The sequence below is a fragment of the Gasterosteus aculeatus genome, chromosome 5 (assembly GCF_964276395.1).
Source record: "Gasterosteus aculeatus chromosome 5, fGasAcu3.hap1.1, whole genome shotgun sequence".
Classification (NCBI taxonomy): domain Eukaryota; kingdom Metazoa; phylum Chordata; class Actinopteri; order Perciformes; family Gasterosteidae; genus Gasterosteus; species Gasterosteus aculeatus.
The window spans coordinates 12,799,321-12,808,504 of NC_135692.1; positions in this window are offsets into that span (position 1 = coordinate 12,799,321).

Below are 9,184 nucleotides of genomic sequence, written 5' to 3' on the forward strand. Positions count from 1 at the left end.
AGATGGCCGGTCACGAGTATTTGGGCGCCATTCCGGCGAGCCGGCCAGCTGTCGCTCCGAATTAGCACGACGGGCGCACGACGACACTTTGCTGTCTGATTCAGATCCCCATTTTTCAGTCCGCAGGCTGATCCCAGACGGTCGGCACGACAACCCGACAGTCATCGACGCGCACGCCACCCCTGGCCCGGCTTCGTCGCGCACACGCGTGCTGCAGTTTTAGTTCTACGCTGTTACTACTGAGAATACCCACACAAGAACGAAGCCGCTTGACTAAGAGAAAAATACGTTCTGGCTGCCGGATGAGACGGAACGCGAGTTAAATACACCAGCAGACGGATAAACTCTTAAAAGTCTGCATGTTCACATTAGGCATCAACCGCGGCAGTCATTCCTCATCACGAGCGGGGGCCCGGAGATATTTCCGCAGATCGATCGGTGGAGCAAGTGTGTGAACGAGAGTATGAGTCAAAAGGGGGATCTGAAGGTGGGCTGACAGATGGCAGACACATGCAGGACCCAGAGATGGAGAGGCCACCTTTGTTCCCTGCAAGGTTTGACCGAGGCCTCCTCCTGCACAGAGGTGACTGTTGCACTCTCTGGCGCCCTGCACCCCCCCCACCCCCCGAGAACACTCCACTCCACCGCCTCGGCTTTGATGCAAGAGGAGGGGGGCGGGGGGTTATTGTGTAAATATTTTGCTTGAGCATTTGAGCATCTTAATCTTCCATAAGGTGATCTTTGCAGTGGAGCAACGCGGGGCGCCGACGTTCAGAGGAGCTCCCAGTTGTAGAAAGAAAAGAGGGAGCGATAGAGACGGAGCGCAGAGAGGGAGAGGAAAAAGAAGGTCTGTGTAGTTGCTGGAGTGCTGGGAGCTAGAGTTCACTACGGGGGCGTAAGTGTGTCAAGAAGAGCGCTTTTCCCCCCATCCGCAAGCCCCGGGCCCTCGCCGCAACATTAAAAAGCATAAACAGTCAATACTGAATGTAACTCAGAGAAAGAGCAAGAGAGAGAGCGTGGAAAGAAAAAAAAGTACGAGAACGCAAAGGTTTTTCAAGCGTTACACAACACAGCGAGATCAGAGAAATGGAGGCCGGGCTGTAGTGTATACTTGCAAAGCTTTCTGATGCAGGAAGGGGAGCATCTACAAGTGAATCATTCATTGCGGGCGGCAGGGGTGTAAATATGAAGGGGAGGGTTGAAGGAGAGCGGGATCAAGGAAATGCACACCTGGTGCAAGACAGGGGTCGGATTGGCCCAACACGAAAGGAAAAATCTGGAGGGAAAGAGAATGAGGTGTTTGGCATGCCTCCGTTTAGGGAACCGCAGCAGAGCGGGACAGGACGGGGCAGGTAAATGCTGCACATGGCGTAAGGCCGCCTGTGCCGATGCTCACGCAGAAAAACACGCGCTTTTTTTCAGCGCCGCCGGGGGAAGGCTCGTCTTATTTGGTTCATTCTTTTTTTTTTTTTTAGTTTCAAACGCTCGCCATTTTAGACTTTCCGTTTGAGATGCGAGGGGCCTGTTTATCCGCGGCGCATTGTTCCCGCTCGCAATCGCTTAGCAGTCTTAAAGTCAGACACTCCCTCTCTCTCGGGCTCTTGCAAGTTTTTCAAACGATATCCCACCCAGATACTCGACACCTGGCTGGCTGACTTCAGAGCTGAAATCAGCGGAGAAGCCTGTGCGTCTCTCAGTCTTTTTTAATCATCCCTTCACATGTTGAAGCCTACATGCATTCGGGGGAAATCTTTCTCCGTAAACAGATCATAAAGACGCAGAGTTTACTTTACTGCCGCAGGTGCAGGACGGCTGGTGCAGCGTGGCGCTGGTTTGAGGAGACATTGTCTGTGTGGCTGTGATGAAATGCATCACAATGGTCCTTTAATTTGTATAAAGAAAAAATACTGTGCAAAGTAGCACAGGTCTGCCTGTTATTGGTTTAAAATGCATTCACCCTTGAGATGACAACAAAGAGAAATGTCCACAGAAGATGATTGCAAATATAAGTAGAAACAAGCATATGGCGCTACCTTCATTTCCAAGGTTATCCAACTTTATTCACAAGTCACAAACTAGCGTTTTCCCCCAACAAGCCATTTCGTTTCAAACCAAAAGACATTCAGGCCACATACTGTTTTTCTCCTTGAGAAAGTGTTCTCTTGGTTTACGGCCAAACAAAAGTTACTTCAGTGCAAAGTGCTGTTTTGAGCCACTTTCCTGCCGGAGCAAGACTCCATATTTTAAACATTTGGAGGAGGAAACAATATCTATGAAAAGAGTGAAATTTGACTTCCACCCCACGGAATAGGCCGTTTCCGTCTGTTGTCAAACAGAATGACTAAACATGCTCATTCACATGCTCCCATGGTAGCGCGTTATTAATTTATCACTTCAGTGTTATCAGTGCTCTTGTGCGTGCACACACACACACACACACACACACACACACACACACACACACACACACACTTACGCTTCTCGATGATTGACAATGTGATAAATTTTATTTGAATATGGCTGACATGAATTATGTAACCGGGGAGGCTGGTGGCTTTGTTGCTTCCCTCCAGCTCTTCGCTTTTCCTCCAAGATAACATACAGTTGATAATTTACAGTAGAACACATTCTGAAAACATAAAGAAAGGTATAGCGACAAAGCCCCCAAAGGGGGGGGGGGGGGGGGGGGGGGGCACAGAGTCGGCTGAGCGGATGCTGAGAGCTGCAGAGAAGTGGCGAGGAGGAGAAAGGTACACGGAGTGGCAACGCCGCAACAAGGTTTAGGTGGTCGACACTTACTGACACTGTACACTTTTTTTTTCTTTTTTCTTGAATGCGGCTGAGATGGTAGCGATGAGGTCTCAGCACACGGCAGAAATAAACACACACAAAAAGCCAGAGCACAGCGCCCGCGGTATCTGATCTTGATAGCTGTGGCGAAACACAGCCTTTGAAAAGGCTCGAGGAGAGTGACAATCCTGCGTGTTTATTCCCTGTTGCTGCTCCACCAGACTGCAAACATAACAAAAAAAAACAACCCAAAAAATTGTCTGATTGGTCTGAAAAGACTGTCAAATGTCAAGCAGGTATCAAACAGCCGTCATGTTTTTCTTTTAAAAGAGAAACCGGCAGAAGAAAAAGGCCTAACCTTTCGGCGAGTAGAGTAGAAGTCACTCACCATGTGCGGTACTCGGCACAAGAAAAGCACTTGCTCTTTACAAGGCGTACACTCTCCTCTCTGATTCAAATCTGCAGTTGTTGACACAAGTTGTCCGCGGCTCAAATGGGATGAAATTCATTCTGGGGAATTATTTATTTGTCGGGTTGCAACACAGAACCCAAGGGGGGCAAACGCCAACAAAGAATGAGTTTGCAGGAACCTCAATCAATCAACCCTCAATCCTTTTTTATTGTTGCTTCAACTGCTTCAAGGTCTTTATTTGCATCAAGTTTACGCTTCAATGTTTCACGTCATGACGGGAACAGCTCGCTCAACATCGGGTACGTACGACTGCATTTCTGCCGTTCCGGCTCGTGTGGCTGATGTTTCGATTCCCTCCACGCGGCGCCAGGCTTGTACCAAAAGGCAGACGAGACGACAACGTCCTTCGTTTTCAAAGCGACTTGTTAACGCTCTCATTTGAACCTGCACGCCGCTGAATCACTTCAATTCTTTTCTGCAGGAATCGCGCCGCTCTAACAAACTTTCGCAGGAAACCCACGTTTCTATTCTCATTTATTTTTTGGATTTTATTCGGAGAGCGTCTCTTTGCGCTTGGTGCTCACTGCGCGGAGGGAGGTCAGAGATCAGGCTGAAACTGGCAAGGATTCAGTGTCTTGCTCAAAGACACTTTAGCAGACTGGGTGCTCGCTATACTGTGGGCCTGGAGCCCAGCTAGCCTGCCCTGCAACCCCAACCGCTGACAGTGGATATGAACCTCAAACACTGCGTTGCACTGAATATTTTTATCCTACACTTGCACTGTTGGAGCGTCTAAAGAAAGACTGAGAGTAGTCAATGACTCCAAATAGGAAATTCCAACATCTCCGGCAATGCTTAAGGTGACCTATAACTGAGTGAAAACAATAGCTAGAAAGTCTTTGCAAAAAAAGAGTTAATTACGCAGTGAGGAAATATATCACATTAAACAATAATACTGCTTTTTGATTTGTCCTATATATTTTTTAGAGGTAGAGGATGTTTTTTTTCTTTTCTCCGTGTGTCCCACACATCCATCTAAGAGTGTTTGAATCGCGTCAGGGGGGCTGCAACGAGTCTTCACAGCCAGAAATCTCTTAACGTTGCACCGTTGAGTCAAAAACACTCTATCCAATTTATTGCACATACAATGTTGACATTTTCAGGCGCCGAAATCCACCTTTAATCCTGCTTCCGGATTCAAAGTGGTCACCTGCTTATTTAAAACGCCAGCAGCCGACAAGGCCACAAACATCACGTCTCCCCCTATTTTCAACACAAAAAAAAGAAGGTGAGGCCCGCGACAAACTCTGTGCCGCATAGAAGTCAGGCTATAATTAACATTAATATGTACGGCTGGCTCTTTGCACAACTCTTGCCGCGCTGCCTTTGGTGTCCTGTTGAGAGGGTGTCTAAGCAGTGCACCATCAGTGGCAGGGAACAAAGCCAGAGAAAATATCAAGTCTTTTTCCACAACTGCCTGTGTGCCTTGCACTGCCTTAAGATTAATCTAATTTGGTCTTTATTGTAGAAATGGGTAAGAGCAGTTTTGTTTTATTTATGTATGTTTTTTTTTTTTCTCCTCCTCTGCTGCCTTCCCTTTGTTGCTTCTCCTCGGCTGCCTCTGACAAAAGACAGCCAGCCTGCCAAGCCCGGTGTTGCTCTGGGACGGACCTGTCAATCACTCCTGACGGCGCCCTGACAACATGTACGTTAAAATTTCAAACGGGACTCAAAGGCGGCGCGTGACAGCGGGGCCTTTGAAAGTGGCTGTAGCGCGCGCCGACAGCCAGAGGAGTGCGGGTGGAAAACAAACTCGAAAAACAACAGTGCGGAGGGAGAAGAGAGAGAGTCAGGAAAAGTTAAAAGCAAAAACACTGAAGAATGTGGGTCTTGATGATGGGAATTGGTATTAGATTCTCCCTCGGTGCGTCGTTGTTTTTTTCTAATTTGAAGCCGAAAGTCCCTCTGGCGGGAGAGTTCGGTCTTCGAGGGACTCAGCCGAGGGCCCCCCGGCTCCCGCCGCAGTCCAGGGACGCAGGGGCCAATCTGCCGCTCCTCCGAGGCGTCGAGTCGGGCCCCTTGTGCGCCTCACTGCCGCTCCGACACAGATCAACGACGCGCTAACTATGTTAATGACGTACCTGTTCGCACGCCTTGGCTTTGCCGCCGTGCGATTCACTCCCAGTAGAAATGGGGAGCTTCCAACACACACCACCACCTCTTCAACATGGCTAAATGGACAATGTTAATGGGCGGGGGGGCTGTGCCAGACCCGATGGGAGAACTGCCATCTCTGCAAGTCCTGCAGTTTGTGCACTGATCCTTCAGTCAGCATCCGCATCTGCAGTTCAAAACACACACACACACACACACACACACACACACACACACACACACACACACACACACACACACACACACACACACACACACACTGGCTTGAAACTACTACAAAGCTAACTGCTCATTGTTTGTGTGAGACTTTGTGTGGCCGCTGTGTGTATACATCAATGTGTGTGCGTGTGTGTGTGTGGAGTCTGTTTGAAACCAGAATTCTAAAAATGTGTGTGTGTATGTTTGCAAACATGCTAACATGTGTGTCACTTGCACTGAGCAGCATGTGCGCTGGGACACAGGTCATGCCAGCCTGTTAGTCATTTTCCTTTTTGTCTTACTTCTCTCTGGGTGGAACTATGCGCAGCCACTGATGGGCTTCAGTTCAGACCACAGCCGTGGCACTGGCACAGACACACACACACACACACACAGATCCACACACCACGTGAATTTGTGCCATAACTCATGTCTATATATGTGTGTGCGTCCAAGCTTACTTGCAAATGTACACATGCAAGCAAGCAAACAGACATACAAGCTGTTCAGAAATACTTCAGTGGTACAGAGAAGCGAATCAGTCACCCGGATGCTTTGGCTTCTAGTGCCCTCTAGTGCATGCAACTACCTGGGACTCAAACCGCTCTGTGAGTGTTTAAAATGTGTGAAAACTATATTTTTTTAAGGCGAAATGTTTTGGGCAACTTAGGAAAAAAGCTGTTTATAAATTGGTTTTATTTTATTGTAAAACTGTCTATTTCTGTACTAATCCAGAATAATTTCCATAAGAATAAAGTGAAACAAGCTCTTTTCAAAGAACAACAGCAAATCTCATAAACAATTAAAAACATAAAAATTGTAATATCTAAGTTTAATTACACTGATACATTTCCATACATACCATACTTGTAATTGTTCATGCCTGTAATTATTTATATTTAGATATATTTTACATACATATTTGGGATTTACCAACATCAAGGACGTTATTTAGATAATTACCCCATATATAAAAATGTGAGATTGATTAGATTCTTCTTTTATTGTGAAAAGTTCCTATCCTAAAAGAAATGTGTTTTACACAAAGCTTGATGTTGGAAAGTCTCATTTCAAATACCATTATATGTCTGTCTGATCCGTCGTTCCGTTAAAACGCTAAATCACACTTACCGACATAAATACATACAGTAGCTTTTATTTTATATAAAAAAAACAATACTTTTGCCAGACTAAGTTCTTTTTAACATGATCGGAATCATGTTTCTTTAACAACTAAAGATATATATTGTATATATTGCAGTCTAGTTTGTTCTGCTGACTGTAATAAATCTTAAGGAAACTAAATTGTGTATTTTTATACTATTATTATTATATTTGTCGTAGCCATGTTTATAACCGTGCTATATAAATCCATGGTGAAACATGTTATTCATTACAATAGGTCTTATGGGAAGGTGATTTAAGACTTACATCAAGTGTTACTGTGCTGTGTGCTCATAATGAAAGAAGCATCCCATTATTATGCTCTTTCTTTTGTACTATTAATGTGGAGGGCTTTCAAAGAACATTATTAAGGAGCAATGCACTACAAACAAAATCCTTTGGATAAAATGGGACTTGATCTTTAATGTAGCTCGGTAACATAACACCTTCTTTTCTTCGACGTGTTTATCCCCTCAAATGATTGTTTGCCTTATATCGATCATGTTTATGGTACATCATTCTTCAAAGAAATAATGTTTATTTAGTGTCGAACCATTGAACACATTATCCTGTGAGAATATTGTACATTTGAGACAAAAACGATAGTTTAGACTGTTAGATACACAACCTTTGGTTTATATCTGAAGATATTGATTAAAATTAAATATAACATAAAAGTCAATTAGCTAACTTCTTTTTTTTTAAACAATAAATCACGTTACATTAAACTAAAAAACACTGCAAACTATAACCTATTCATGCCAACAAAGGTGTCATTGTTTGAACCTTATCTCCTTGATTTAATATAATAAGGACGGGTTTTTGTAAATCATATGCTTGTATTTTTGGCTCATGCATGATGGAGCCAGCAGAGGTGGGATTTGAGAGGCACCTCAAAGCTATGATTACCCTGAGTGTCTCTGCCCAATAACGTTACCTGCTGGGACGGCAGCACCGCTCCTCTAAATAAATTGCAAGTGGCCTTGGGCAATAAGAGGAGCCCTCCTTTGATCTGCATGACTGCCAACCAGCAGAATGCGCAGACAGTCAATCAAGCTCTTAAGGCTTTGCAACAATGGAGCCGACCCCAGTTTATTATTTATTTTTTAAATTGATGTATTTCATTATCACAAGGTGTCTACTTGCTATGGAGGAGGGAGGGGGGGGGGGGGGGGGGGGGGGCGACGTGATCAATAATTGATACGCGGTGTGAAAAAGACTGATTTGCTGCCTCTCCTCTGGTGCACTTGTCAACTCGCTGTTGTCAGAACACATTTGCTTTGAGGACGCATTTCGAAGAAGTGAACAACAGCGTCGCACCTGATTACAAATTTAGCGAGCGGTGAGAGGCAGCGGGCCCCTCTCTCTCGCCGAGGCCCTGTTTGCTCAGGGCGCTGCGGGAGGATCAACTACCAGGCTCCGAGGTGAGTTACGGTCTTGTAAGCAGAGGGGATGAGAAGGGATGGGGGGGTGAACCCTTTTTGTCACGTGTCGGTAAACAGCGTGACTAGTTTGAAAGGCACCTGGATTACAGGGCGAGGTGTTGCTCTTTAGACCTTTCAAAGCTTCGCGGCGTGGGAGACGAGCCACGTGTGTGGAGACGGGGAGAGCGAGAGCAACCGAAAGGGTCCCTTCCCCCTCGCGTGTCTGCTGAGGGACGAAAGGACTTGTGCTGCCTTTCCGCAGAGTTTTTTTTTTTTGGGGGGGTCACGCTGTGTTGGTCGAGCATCTCAAATCGATTCAGTCCAATGAAGCGAGGAGCTTGAGCAATTTTCATCTCCTTCAGGGTTGCACCTAAAATGTCTCCTGCAGGTCAACAAAGTCCAACTATCTTTATGGTGATTTCATAGCTAGGAGTACTTCTTAATTAGCCTAAATGTTGTTTTTTTTTTAATTATACAGAGTGGAGATTTAGCACAAACTTTAAAACTAAATCCTGATGGGGAAACAGTTCAACACAAAAATCTCAAAGAGGGGGGAAAACAAACAACATATCAACAACTCAACATAATTGACAGCTGCATCCATTTGCTCGGTCCAAGCCCCCTCCTCCTGCTTTCTCCACTCTGTTCTTCCAACACCATTTCCTCTTTTAATTATCCCCCAGCAAAAAGATGGAGCACATCAGACGCATCGCGGTAAATCCCGGCCCTGGCACGGGCTCATAGTGGCTCCTGCGTCTGGCAATCCCGATAGAGCCCCGCGCGCTGGCAGCGACAAGAGAGGACAGGATGCCTGGAGATTTTCTCACAGAAAAAAATAAAAAATAAAAATGGAGAGGATGATCTCTCAGCAAAAGAGAGGTCCTCGTCCCGCTTCCCCGGCGTGTGGAGGGGGGGGGGGGCGTTATGGCGAAGCGCTTTTCCCCGATCATACCACATTTTCCAGCACCAGATTAGCCGGGTTCTCAGGAGCAAAACTCACACAGACCCCCTTGTTTACACC